Source organism: Melitaea cinxia, chromosome 19 (genome assembly GCF_905220565.1).
Source record: "Melitaea cinxia chromosome 19, ilMelCinx1.1, whole genome shotgun sequence".
NCBI classification, from domain to species: Eukaryota; Metazoa; Arthropoda; class Insecta; order Lepidoptera; family Nymphalidae; genus Melitaea; species Melitaea cinxia.
Window position 1 is genome coordinate 3,476,992 of NC_059412.1, and position 13,463 is coordinate 3,490,454.

The 13,463-nt window shown below is 32.7% G+C and overlaps 2 long non-coding RNA genes across 2 annotated transcripts; one reads left to right on the forward strand and one right to left on the reverse strand.

Moving 5' to 3' along the window:
* Positions 1 to 273: 273 nt before the first annotated feature.
* Positions 274 to 5,970, reverse strand: LOC123662908. The gene is made up of 2 exons (XR_006744566.1): positions 5,515 to 5,970; positions 274 to 614 (listed from the first exon to the last, which is right to left on the reverse strand). It is a non-coding gene; the product is annotated as an uncharacterized LOC123662908 (long non-coding RNA).
* On the forward strand, positions 4,689 to 5,149 carry LOC123662909. Its single transcript, XR_006744567.1, has 2 exons — positions 4,689 to 4,778; positions 4,848 to 5,149. It is a non-coding gene; the product is annotated as an uncharacterized LOC123662909 (long non-coding RNA).
* Positions 5,971 to 13,463: the final 7,493 nt, after the last annotated feature.

Genomic DNA, 13,463 nt, shown 5'->3' on the forward strand with positions numbered 1-13,463 from the left:
AAAAACTTCTCCAGAGTCTCAGCTTTCATAATCATAAATAAAAAGTTGTACTTAATGGGGCTACTTTTGCTAAAATTTGCCTTCAAAGATATCAAGGTGGAAAATTCCTAAAATTACCAATTTGAATAAAAAAAAAAATTTTTGTTCAATTTATTATTCCTTTAAGGTTAATTAGTCTGTTAACCAACCAAAAGATTGCAAGAAAACTAAGATCGAAGATTTAATAAACATTTGGAGGTTATTTAGGTTTAATTAATAAAACGAAAAGTAATAGTCTTAAAATTATTTATTATAAAAAGTTTTCAATATGTCGACCTTCGTGCTCGATACATGTTCTACATCGTCTTAAAAAGTTTTCTTTGAGTCTTACGAATGCTATTCTGTTGTTTTTAATTGTTTCTTCTGCCTGTCTCAATTTTCGTCTTAACTTCGCTACGTTGCTAATGTTAGTAACAAATATAATGTAGTAATGTAGCAACAAATATGCTGTCTCTCCCGCATTATTTAGTTGCTCCAGGTGACGCTGTATGACTGTATTATTAAAAATGAAGCTGTCATGTAGCCCCTCCAAATGTAGCATCCACATGTAATATATTCAGACCACAGTCATTTATCTGCAATGCAAACTAGTAGTTAGTACTAATAATATTCATTATTTAAACATTAATATATATACATTAATATATATACATATAATGTTTATTATTTCTATGTGTGTATGTATGTATATATATAATGTTTATTATTTCTAAATTATGAAATGATTAATGACTAGCCTCTATAAGTAAGTAAAAAATTAATAAAACATTTTCTATAATTTTACTTTTGTTTTTCAAATAATAAACAGTTTCTGAAAGATTTACAGATCCAGCAGTGGACTGTACAGGCTGTAATGATTACAGATAAATCATTTTATGTATTATAAAAGTAATTAGCAAACTCGTTTCTGATTTAAAGTGGATTCCTAGGAGATCTTCTAGGAATGACCCTCCATAACCCTGGTATTATTAACTCGTCTTCATCATACACGTCGAATGTACCTGGTGGATTATATACTGTTCTAGACAGCCTATTTCTTCTTAAAAAAATGTGTAAAACTACACATGCCATGACTACTTGGCTTGCTAATTCTGGTTCAAGTAGCATAGGCGAACGTAGCACTCTAAATACAGCGACATGACACCAAATACATTTTCAACAATAACTCAGACAGATGAAAGTTTCTTGTTGAAAATTCTTTCTTTGGTACCTTCTCAGTGATCTCCTCCATATGGTTTCATTATATTGTTATGTAAGGCAAATGCTTCATCACCCAAGAACAGATATGGGTAGCTTAACGTTTCCATTTTGTAGTGGAATTGGTGCTGTTAGTCCTAACACATTATTGTTTATTTTATTAAACAAAACTGAGTTTTTCAAAACACCTCCATTACTTATTTTCCCTTGACATCCCACATCGGCATACATGAAGCAGTAATTACTATCAACCAGGGCTAATAAAACGATGCTAAAGAGCAATTCTCAAAATAATGCTGAATGATTATTGTAGTGTGGTCCCATAAAATGACTTAATTTTTTTAAATGGTAGAAAAATATTATGTTCAAGATAATAATTAAATTAATAAAATCACTGAATTACTGTTTACATTCCTGCTTTTATTCTTATGACAAAATTGATAATTTATGAAAAAAACAAAAAAAGATAAACTATTGAGTGTGCAAATGTATGTAGAGAGTGATGTGTCCCATTTAGCAGTGTATGACTTTCCATACGTATTTTTTTAAAAATTGTGAACTGGCGTTTAATTTTTTGGTGATATTTTACGCTGTTACTATCAATTTATTACTCGAATATACAATTTTGCGAAAAACAATGCATATTTTAAAAATAAATATATTTTATAACATGTCTTTAAAAAGATCCCTTTGCGTTTTTTTTTTTTTTTTTTTTTTTTTTCGTGGGTATTTTTGACTTTACGTCTATAATTATTTAGTTCTTTTGCTAACCGACTACAAAAAAGGAGGTTCTCAGTTTCACCTGTATGTTTGTATGTATATACGTATGTAATGTATGCTTGTCCGCGATTTTTTCAAAAACTACTGATGCTATTCGGATGGGGTTTTCACCATTGGGTGGCACATTTATTCAACGTATAAGCTTTTGTCCGATTTTGAATGATTTTTTGTTTAAGTGGGTCGTTGATGACTTAGATTAACAATTAGACCCATTAAGTAGGTGGCACTTCGATCGGGTTTTAGGGTTATATTCTATTTTACGATTTTTTGTTGTGGTTTTGAGTGTGGATTCCTGAATTCCCCTTATAAAAAACCCTCGCTGAGTTTCTTCTCAGCTGAGCTGTGTTTTTAAGGTCACAATAGATTTCAGTTTTAAGTTGACGTGATTGCCTAGGGATCTTCATGATATTAAAGAAAGTTTGAATTTTAATGGTTTAAATTGTACCAGGCGCTGCCAATCGGGTGGACAAGACAACGTCTGTCGAGACATAGCTGTCCCCAGTAGGTGTGGCCTCCGCAGCTCGTTGCGCCCTTGTCCTGACGCCCTTAAAGTCTTCTCTCGGAGTCAATGGCATCTCCAAATCCCACTTCTGACACCAATTGTTACGTGTTAGGGTTCGAAGGATTTGGAGAGAAAGACCTGCTGACTCTTTACAAGACTTTATTCACTAGCACTAGGTCCAACACAAAGCACTAGGTTCAAACACTAAGCACTAAGTTCAAACACTAAGCACTCACGATGTCCTCAGTCGTAGCCAATGTCGTAGTTTTCGCTGGTACCACTCTTGATCACTAGTTTTCACTCTTGAAGTCGCCTCGAAGATCGCTCAAACTGAACTGAACTCGCTCGCCTCGCTGCGGCTATTTATATCGGCCGAGACGAGGCCCAGACCATTCTGGAAAGTTCGCGCATGTACTCGGTTTTCGAGACTATACTTCTATAGAGTTCCACAGTTGTTCCTCTAACGCTATCTAGTATTGAGTAGAAAGTTTCATGCGGTCTCTGTTTTTGCGTGGTTTCAATGGTTGCCACTAGATGGCGCTAGTTTCTTTGTGTGCCCTTAACAATATATAATTCAGTAGTTCGTTACAATAAATATGCAAATGATTTTACTAAATGTTTTTAGTTGATCTGTTTTTACATATGGCGGAATAAAGCAGGTATTTAAATGCCTTTAGGATAAGATTCTGTTTGAGATTTTTTTTTTTTTTAAACGTTGGTATTTATTTAAAACCATCTTTATTAACTAGCGTTAAATCTAAAAATAATTGTTTGCAGTAAATTCAAGAATGCCATTAACAAACGCAGAAAAACAGAGAGCGCCTTAAACAAGATCCAGAAAAATATGAAAACTACAAAAAAAAAAAACTTTTTTGAGAGAATTAAATCTAAAGATAAATGTAAAAAAGATAGTGAATTAAATGATAGAGAAATATCGGAGGTGAGAAGAAAATGGCGGGAACAAAAGCGACAGAAGAAAAAAGAGAACAACACTATATAAACATTTACACCTGCCAGTTCCGAAATAACAAGTACTACTAGAGACATCACTGCAATGTCAAATGTAAAAAATATTTAAAGATCTAGAAATATGTACCGAAAGAAATATAATGCATCTCAAAATCGCATTATTACTTTACTTCGCTTTGAGAAAAAAAACTGTATCGCATCCAGAAGAAACAAAGAGAAATAATAAACACTACAAATTTTAGATATACTAAAACTACAGACTAGGAACGAATTTCTAGAAAAAGCTTTAAAAGACACGTATACAAGCTGTAAAAATAATAACGAAAAGACTGTATTTAAAAGGATTGCTGGGCAGAAATCTACAATTCAAATAAAGGCAACGACTTATATGCTGAATATGTTAGGCGTTCGGAAGCGAGAAGGAGAAGAAGATAGTGAAAATAAAAAGAGAAATCGAGAAGTTTTTTTGAGAGAGGATATTACAAGAGCTACAGCAGAGAAAAGAGAATGCGTAACCAAAAATAAACGCAAAAAACAAATTAGATATCTAAATAATACATAATATATATATATATATATATATATGAGATTTTAAAAAGGAAGGTGGATCCGTTTTTTTTTGCTACTTTCTGTAGAGTTAAACCTTTTTATATACTTTCTCCGTCAATAAACAAAAGAGAAACGTGTTTATGCATAAAACACAGCAATTTTAATTTCAAATGTGTAGCACTCAGACGGCGCAACATCATTTTATATCCCAATTCCTACGTATTGATAAAGGACAATATATGCAACATAAAAAATTATAACTGCGTGTATGGCAAAAGTTTACAGTGCAAATGTAAAAAAAAATAATTAAAATTTAGAAGACCCAAAAATGACAATAGAATGGAAAATGTGGGAGACAGTTCAGCATACTTACAAAAAGAAGACAGCAAATGAAAAAAAATATATCTATGTTAACGAAAAAAACTACAAAAACGAATAAAAGTGGAACTGTTCAAATTTTAGTTGACGCTTTGGAAGCAGATTTTCCTACACAAGGACGACCAAACCCTTCAACTTCATAAATGACAAATCAATATTATCGCAAACAAAATCTTTACGGACCGTAGTAAAACTTCTAGTTCCTTGTACACGATGCAAGATGGGTATGAGCATATAATTATGAACTAGAAAGATGTATGACGTGTAACAGATATTATTGTCGGCGTTGCATTGGTGGAGAGGCAGATATGGACTTCATAATTTGTGCCTCATGTTTTAATTCATTTTGAACAGCTTTTAGTGGGTAGGTATTATAAATAACATACAGATAGATTTTATAAAGAAACATATTAAACATATTTATTGGTTAGAGGTACAGTTTCCCGTTTTTAGAAATGGGAGTATTAATAAACATTGAAAAGTTTTTGTCGAAGTCTGACTTCCGCTTTTATCTAAGAAACAAGCTGCCTTGGCCTTGGATAGTTTATTAAGTTTATTTGATATCTCATTTGTGATTTAACCTGCGAACTGCCTGTGAACTTGGTGTTCCAAAGGTAACGAAATGGATAAAATGTGGTCTATTTCTTCTAAAGTATTGATCTTATAATTAAAGTTTTGTGTTCTCTGTCTGTGTTTTCATTCAAAATATTTAAAATTTATTAAAAAGGTTTGCAATCTTTTACGTGTTTTTATTTTTAACGAATTTTATTCGGTAACGTAATAAGAACATTTATAGACCACTGCCTTCAAAACCTATATTTTTTTTTTCAAGAAATATTAAATAAATAAGGTAGTTTTATAAAAAATAATAAAACTTGATTATGTCTTTATTGATTGGAAACATATCTCTTTACAATTCTGAACTAAATTACTCTATGTGGTGTACAATAAAGAATAAATAAATAAATAAATCTCTGGTTTCCCTTCAAAACGCATAATTGGAAACATTAACAAGTACCGTACTGTCATTTTGTTTTTTAAAGTGAAAATAAAAATTATTCAACATTATTTTGAGAATTTCTCTTAAATATTTTTTGTACCTAGTTGTAATATTCTGAGCCACTGTTAACTGGAGACTATCACTACGTGTTTTCCATCTATCGCACCTATGCAGTGCGGGAAACGCTGATGGAAGCCACTTTCTATGGCCAGCCAGTCTTGTTCTCTCGGCAGTCTCCGGCAACTGTAACAAAAATATTTATATTATTTGTACTTGCAGAATCAAGAACCTATAATCAATGAAGAACCGAGCCCTTCAGATCAAAATACTATAAGCCAAGAACAAGGTTGAACTGAACAAGGTGCAACAGTAAGACCAATACAAAATAATCCAAACAGAAGACGACAAAATAATCCTCCTGAACTTATAGAGGCAGAAAAAAGAATGAATAAAGCATATAGTTTTATGCAGTATTCCCAGCGGCAGCTGAACGAATGCTTCGCCTTTGGGGTACTCGTGGCTAGAAAGCTACGAAGACATTCTGAACAGCGCCGAGATATCATGATGGCAAAAATACATCAGCTATTTATCGATGAACACGTCTACAATTTCAGTTTATCGAACTATTCTTCCAGTCGCCCAAAATCTGCTGCAACAATGTTATCTTATACACCATCACCACCGCAAATTAATATAGCATCTCCGCCAGCGGTTGCATTTTCGCCAGAGGTTGCATTTTCGTCAGATATGGTATCTTTTAATTCTGCTACAAGTCACCCAAATTCTGCTGCAACTATGCAACTGCAGCATCTCCGACAGAGGTTGCATTTCCGACAGAAGTTGTATCTCTTAACCTTAAAATGGTAACGGGGGTGCCCCGACAACCCAGGTGAGCAATCACGCGCCGATTCGTTGAAAATTATTTGCTGTCTCACTCTAGCATTTTATGTATTTTAATAAAACGACCGTGTGCATTCAAGCAACAGACTGAATATATTATTGAAATGTCATATTCCGTACACTAAATGAACATAGAGGTCGCTACTTGTAGCATATATAAACAAATTATATTTTGATATTATTATTTAATAATATTAATACCCCCACTATATCAAAATGTTATACAGTAATGCAACAACACACTAAATTAATTATATTTATTTTGCTCCCCAGTTTCAATAACTTATTGTTTTCCACAGCTTAAAGATTTTGTTAGAACATTTGCAGCCATATCAGCTGTTCGTAGGTACAATGTTGTTATTAATACATTCTCTTCCAAAATGATATAATATCTACATGTTTGGATTTACAATAAAAAACTGTGTTATACCGGGTGATTTTGAAAGCGTTTTGGAAACGAAAATTTTGAATTATTTATCAACAACAGAAGCTATATATAACGTTAATTTAATAATATATGTAATTTTTTTTTCATCAAAGTCGATATTCATATCGTTTACAGACAAAAAGTGAGAACCAGTAGTAGCGCTACACGGTAGGTACATTCTAAAAATAGAAATACTATACGTTTTAATATCGAGTCACAAAATCGTATTAGCCAATAAAAACAAAGCTACCGAGTTGCGCTGGCGTTGACCAATGACGGCATTGCTCACCTGTAATCATCGGCGTCCCGCGTCCCTGGCTTTCAGTCGGTCAGTATTTCAGTAATACCATAACGGTTCATGCGTACACAAGGTGAAGGACGTTTAAATTATTATTCGCCGGAGTTTGAAGATGTTCTTGAGTACTTCGAGCGCGATCCCCGGCGGAGGACAAGGATGGCAGCAAGAGAATTCGATGTTAGCCAAAACTTCGTATGGAAGATATTACGTACACAAGGATTACACCCGTATCATTTTCGTACGGCTCACGTAATAAACAACGCACCGGCAAGAATCGCCTTTTGCCAGTGGTTGTTAAATAATACAAACGACGACATACTCTGGACGGACGAGTCACTGTTTACTCAAGTGGGACTATACAATGTGCACAATGAGCATTACTGGGCTCTAATTAACCCCTACTTGATACGAGAAAACCATCACCAGGTTCGTTTTAGTGTGAACGTGTAGGCCGGTATTATTAACGACCAATTAATAGGGCCTATTTTTATTGAAGGTCATCTAACCGGCAACTCTTACTTAGAGATGTTAAGGAGAGTAATATCTGAGTTAGTAGACGATGTGTCGTTAGCTTACTCGAGAGGTATGTACTACCAAGACGACGGCTGTCCCGCTCATTACGCGAGCGTAGTGCGTGCGTACCTGGACAATGAGTTTAGTGATAGGTGGATAGGTCGAGGAGGGCCTGTGTCTTGGCCACCTTGAAGTCCGGACTTAACGCCCCTGGATTTTTTCTGGTGGTCGGAAATAAAAAGTTATACACGTCAATATGAAAGCTGTGATGATTTACGCATTGCGATAGGGGACGCTTTTGATAAAGTGAAAAGTGATAAAGACACATTAAGAAAATTAAAAGACAATTGTGTTAAACGTGTACATTTGTGTATTGAACGATATAGAGAAGTGTAAATAGTGTAAATAAACTGTTAATAGGTACCTATGTAAGTTAATTATTCTGTAGATAGCTCCGATTTTTTAAATACGCCTGAAATTTATACCTACAGTCCGTTTATAAATTGATTTGTTGTGAAAAGAACAATCGTGGTTAATAATCTAAAAGAAGTTTAAATAAAATAAGTATTTCTGACGGTCCTAAGCCCGTGTAAAGTATGAAGGACAAACGAGTCTATCTACGTAAGTACTCGCTAGCTCGCGCCTATAGGTATACTTTTATCAACCGAAACGCGCACGGACGTGTTTCATTCATATAAAATAATGAATAAATGATCAGTGCCTTACTACTTTCCAAGTCGATCGAGTAAAAATGAATATTAAAATTGAAACTTTTTTTAGTCAACATTACAATTGATTTATCAATTTTTATAGGTACTATAGATGATTCCAAAGTAAAATTTTTCATTTTCAAAACGGTTATAAAATCACCGTGTATAATAATTTATGGGCACTTTGATTGTCATTGAATATAAGAAAATGACACAATGACATACATTCGCCGTACATTGAAAGATCAAATCTTTCTGTATAAGCTAGTTAATATTGTTGTTGATAGTCCTTATTGACTAAGTTGTTTGAACTTTAATGTCCCTAATTTTTTTAAACGTAAAAATGATCTTTTCTAGTTGCCCAGTACTAGAACTAAATATGCCCAAAATGATTTTATTCGTCGTTCCTGCAATATGTATAATAATTTTTTTTAATATTCTCATGTTCATTGATAAGTTTTCGATGTAACATTAATCAATTAATGAACCAATGAATTTAATTATTTTGTTTTATTAGCTTGTTATTATTTTTTTGATTTTCATTTTATTTAATAACATTTTTCAATTGTTAAGTTACTCAATTTTGTGTTTTAATTTTAATTATATTATTTTGATTTAAATTATAATTTTATCTTAATCTGATTTTAATTTTAATTTGATTTAGATTTTAATTTAATTTCGATTTTGTATTTGTATTTTGTTTCTTGTTTTAGATATTTTATTTCTAATTATAAATTTTTGTTTTAATATTTGCGCTCTGCTTATTATATGTGTTAGTTGTTAGTGGAAACTTGACTGGTTTATCCACTATCTTTTGCTGTTCTTTTTACTTTGTGTACTTGTACTGTCTGTTTCCCAAATAAATATAAATAAATAAAGAATAGAATCAGAGTTACCAGTTATTTCTTTATACAAATTTCTTAAGTAAACAGCTTCCTTACAACCTTCAGAAATACCAATGTATTTTGCTTCTGTGCTATATGATGTTGCTTTTTACTACTCCATGAAATTACACCTCCTGATAGATTAAAACAAAATCCGGTGTATGATTTTCTATCTAAAGTATCACTTCCACAATCTGAATCTACATAACCAATTATATTCTTATTACCTGTACCACAATATCTAATGCAATAATCTTTAATTTTCTTTAAAAATCTCAATATCTGCTTAGCATGAGCCCAATGCTCTCTACTATAGCAATTGTTAAACTGACTCAGGTATACTACTGAGAATGCAATATCCGGACGTGTAAGTTTGGCAAGGTACACTAAACAACCAATTAATTGCTGGTATGGCAAACTTTTATCATAATTACTATGTTTAGCCAACTACAGTCCACTTTCCGTAGGAGTATCTACAGTTTTATAATTTTCTTAATTAAATTTTAACAATAACTTTTCTATGTAATGACTTTGATCTAATGTTAACACTTTAATTTTTTTATCACAGCACACTGACATACCAAGACATTGTTTTATTTGGCTTAAATCTTTAATCTTAAATTGAGACTCTAATACACACTTATCTTCATTCTTTACATACAAACAAGGTTCATATTTAGATTTTACATAACTATTTTTTGTTGAACAAATATCTACTTTGTTATACCACATTCTAGATGACTGTTTCAATCCATAAATGGCTTTCTTTAACTTTGAAACTTTATTAGTAACTGAACCATCAAAACCTTCAGGTATTTGCATGTAAATATATTCATCAAGTTCGCCACATTTCAAAATGCAGTTACCACATCGAAATGTCTAATGTCAAGTACTAGTTTTACTGACAAAGCAAAAAGTAATCTTAACCCCTTGTAGCCCCATAACTAAAAAAGGTCCTATAAAATTCATACGGACACTATTTATTTCCTTTAAACTTGTTGCACCATAACTGCTACATACCGTACTATCGAAATAATACACAATCTTTAATAGAGATGGCGTTACAAGTATGTAATCGAAAATTTATTTCGACAGTTCAGTTGCCGCGACAAGTTGGTGCGTGTAGATTATTGAAAATTTGTAAAATAATTGTTTTCCTTTGTAAATAGATACGATTTTCTTTACAGCTTTTAGTTAAGTACCTCAATTTTGATAATAGGTAATTTATTGCTTAAATTTTTGTATTTTTATTCAAAAAAGATACTTAAACGTGTTTGTAACATTTCTGTAACATTGATTAACGAGAGTAAAAATTATTTTTATACAACTAATGAAAAATACTTTTTTTTTAGAATGTTTTCACGGGGCCGGCTTCTGCATGACGAAGAAATCGTTAATTTTCTTCTCACTGGTGATGACAGTGAAGATGGAATGGATTACGATGATGACGTGATAGATCCTGACTTTGAACCATTGTTGGAGGAAAATATTATGTATGACGATGACGCAGAAACAACAGGTATTGATTTAAATTCTATTATTAATGACCCGAAAGAAAATGGAATTATTTTACAAACTACTCCACCGGATCGACTACCAACTCCTTCAATCACAAATTCTAGAAAAAAACAAAGCAAGAGAGAACTACAATGGAAACTAAAGAATCTTATCCTAAATGACCAACAAGTTAAGTTTTTAGGAGATAGCACATTACCATCTGATTTACTGAGACTGGATACACCTATACAATTTTTCCTTTATTTATTTCCTAAAGAAATAATTCAACTTATCGCTGAAAAGACTAACCTATACAACGAGAAAGGGGTTAATAGAAACACGTTTTTTAGGGTTTTCTATCGTAGACTAGTTCATTATACTTAGCTACCTACGGGCTTTAAAATTATTATAAGTATCAATTAATTATTAGAAAACCATTTTAAGTAGTTAGCTGTTTTTTTTTAAATATAAATTCAAACATTAAAATAAATGAAGTAATTATCTGTATTTGCTGTTCAGTAAATAATAATGACATCAGTCTAAATACTTGATATTTATTTCAAACAGGTACGCTACATCGTATTGCGTTCGCCATGCCGAGGATTTATAAACCAGATCCTCGTGGCAAGAAGTATAAAAGGTATCCTAAAGAATTGTTCTTCTGAGCGATGCAGAATTAAAGAAAACATTGTCAAATACATTTGTTGACACAGCATCAACGAAAACCATTTCTAGGCGGCCCACTTATTATAGGTGTGATGATGATATATTAAATGCTCTGATGGATTCAGATTAAATAGGTAGTATAACAAGTTACCAATTTAATTTCCAAAACTAAACCCCAAAAGTGAATTATGTTGCTACTATAATCACAATGTTCCCAAATTTATTTTCAATTGTGATTTTTGATCTCATTTTATAGAAAACCTAAGATTATTTACCAAATATAGTTTCGTTTTTATAATTTTATAGTTTATGTTAAAATTAAACATTCTTATATATTTTTATTTTTTTAAGCTGGTTTGCTTGTAATAATATACTGCTCATGTTTATATTTTTAAAGTTATATTTTTAATTTGGGTGCTGCGTCTAATGTAGTCATGAGGTTGGCACGTGATATACCGAAGTATCAAAACTATAAGCTCTTTTTTGATAATTATTTCACGTCTCTGCAATTACTGCATTATTTGGCTATGAACGGTATCATGAGTCTTGGAACTGTACGCCGTAACAGAATCCCTAATTGCAAACTACCTAGTGATAAAGAGGTATCAAAAAAAGAGCGAGGTTATTCTACGGAATTTGTGACTAATTTTGACGGTATTAACATCTCAAATGTAATATGGAAGGATAATAAAATTGTTACTATGGTATCAACTTTCGCAGGTGAAGTGCCTAAGTCTCAAGTGCGACGCTATGACAAAATTAATAAAAGATATATTCACATTAACCGACCCTATGTAGTTTGTGAATATAATCGATACATGGGTGGTGTTGATTTAGTAGACAGTATTATGGGCTATTATAAAATTCTAATACGTAGTAAAAGGTGGCAAGTCCGCATTTTCTACCATTTATTAGATCTTACAATGGCAAATGCCTGGCTTTTATACCGACGTGTCAAATCTGCTACACAAATTCTAGAAAAAGTTAAGTCTTCAGCAGATTTTCGACTCGAAGTAGCCGAAACTCTGTGCAAACTTGGAAAGAAAACAACATTAAAGAACCGCAAAACCACAGAAAGTGCCATCCAGGCCAAAAAACATAAGGGTCCTGCGCAGCATATTCCGCCAATCGCAGTGCGTCAAGATCAAGTCGGGCATTGGCCAGAGTGGTCAGAAACTAGAATCAGATGCAAGTTCCCTAAATGTTCAGGAGTCTCTCAAACAATATGTGAAAAATGCGGCGTAGCTGTGTTATAATAAAAAAAATAATTGTTTCAAAAATTTCCATACGATGTAAAAACATTTTACAGTATTAGCTCATTGTTACAGATATATGTGATAGCTTGTTATTAGCTTTTTTTTTTTATTCATATTCTGTATGAGTTATAGTTATAATAAGCTGTAAGCTATCCAAATAAAATAAAATAAAATAAATAAAATATCACACTCCCTATATTCCATTATAAATAAATAAATAATAAAAATATTGATTTTCTGAAACCTACTTGTTATATTATAGTTAAAAACAAGTCCTAAAACAGAATTTATTTCAGAATTTATGGTCTTGGGTTACAAGGGGTTAAAGAACTATGTCGCACCACTGGTAAAAATGTCTCTGTATAGACTATACCCGGTTGTTGGGAGAAGCCCTTTGCCACTAATCTCGTTGCCACTAGTCTCTAAGGAACGTGGTGTGAAGAATCACGTCCGCCATCGAAAATTTCCAATCTTTCTGGCACCTCCATGTATATGTCTTCGGAGAGCTCACCATACAAGAAGGCCGTCTTCACATCAAATTGCTCGATATGTAGTTCATCTCTCGCAGCGATGCTAAGCAGCACCCTGATGGAATCGTACCTGCTAGTGGGGGAAAAAGTCTCATTATAATCTAAGCCCTTGACTTGTGTGAATCCTCGTGCACACAGTCGTGCTTTGAATCGTATTATTTCTCCATCTTTATTCTTCTTTGTTGTGAACACCCATTAACAAGAAACAGGCTTCTTCTCAGTTTGATCAGTCAGAATCCATGTTTGATTTTCTTCATGTAACTAAAGCTCTTCAGCCACAGCTTTCTTCCATAGTTGAGAATTCGGACTATTCACCGCTTCTTCATAAGTTTTAGGTATTTCTAACTCTGTGATATTCGCTTCCAACT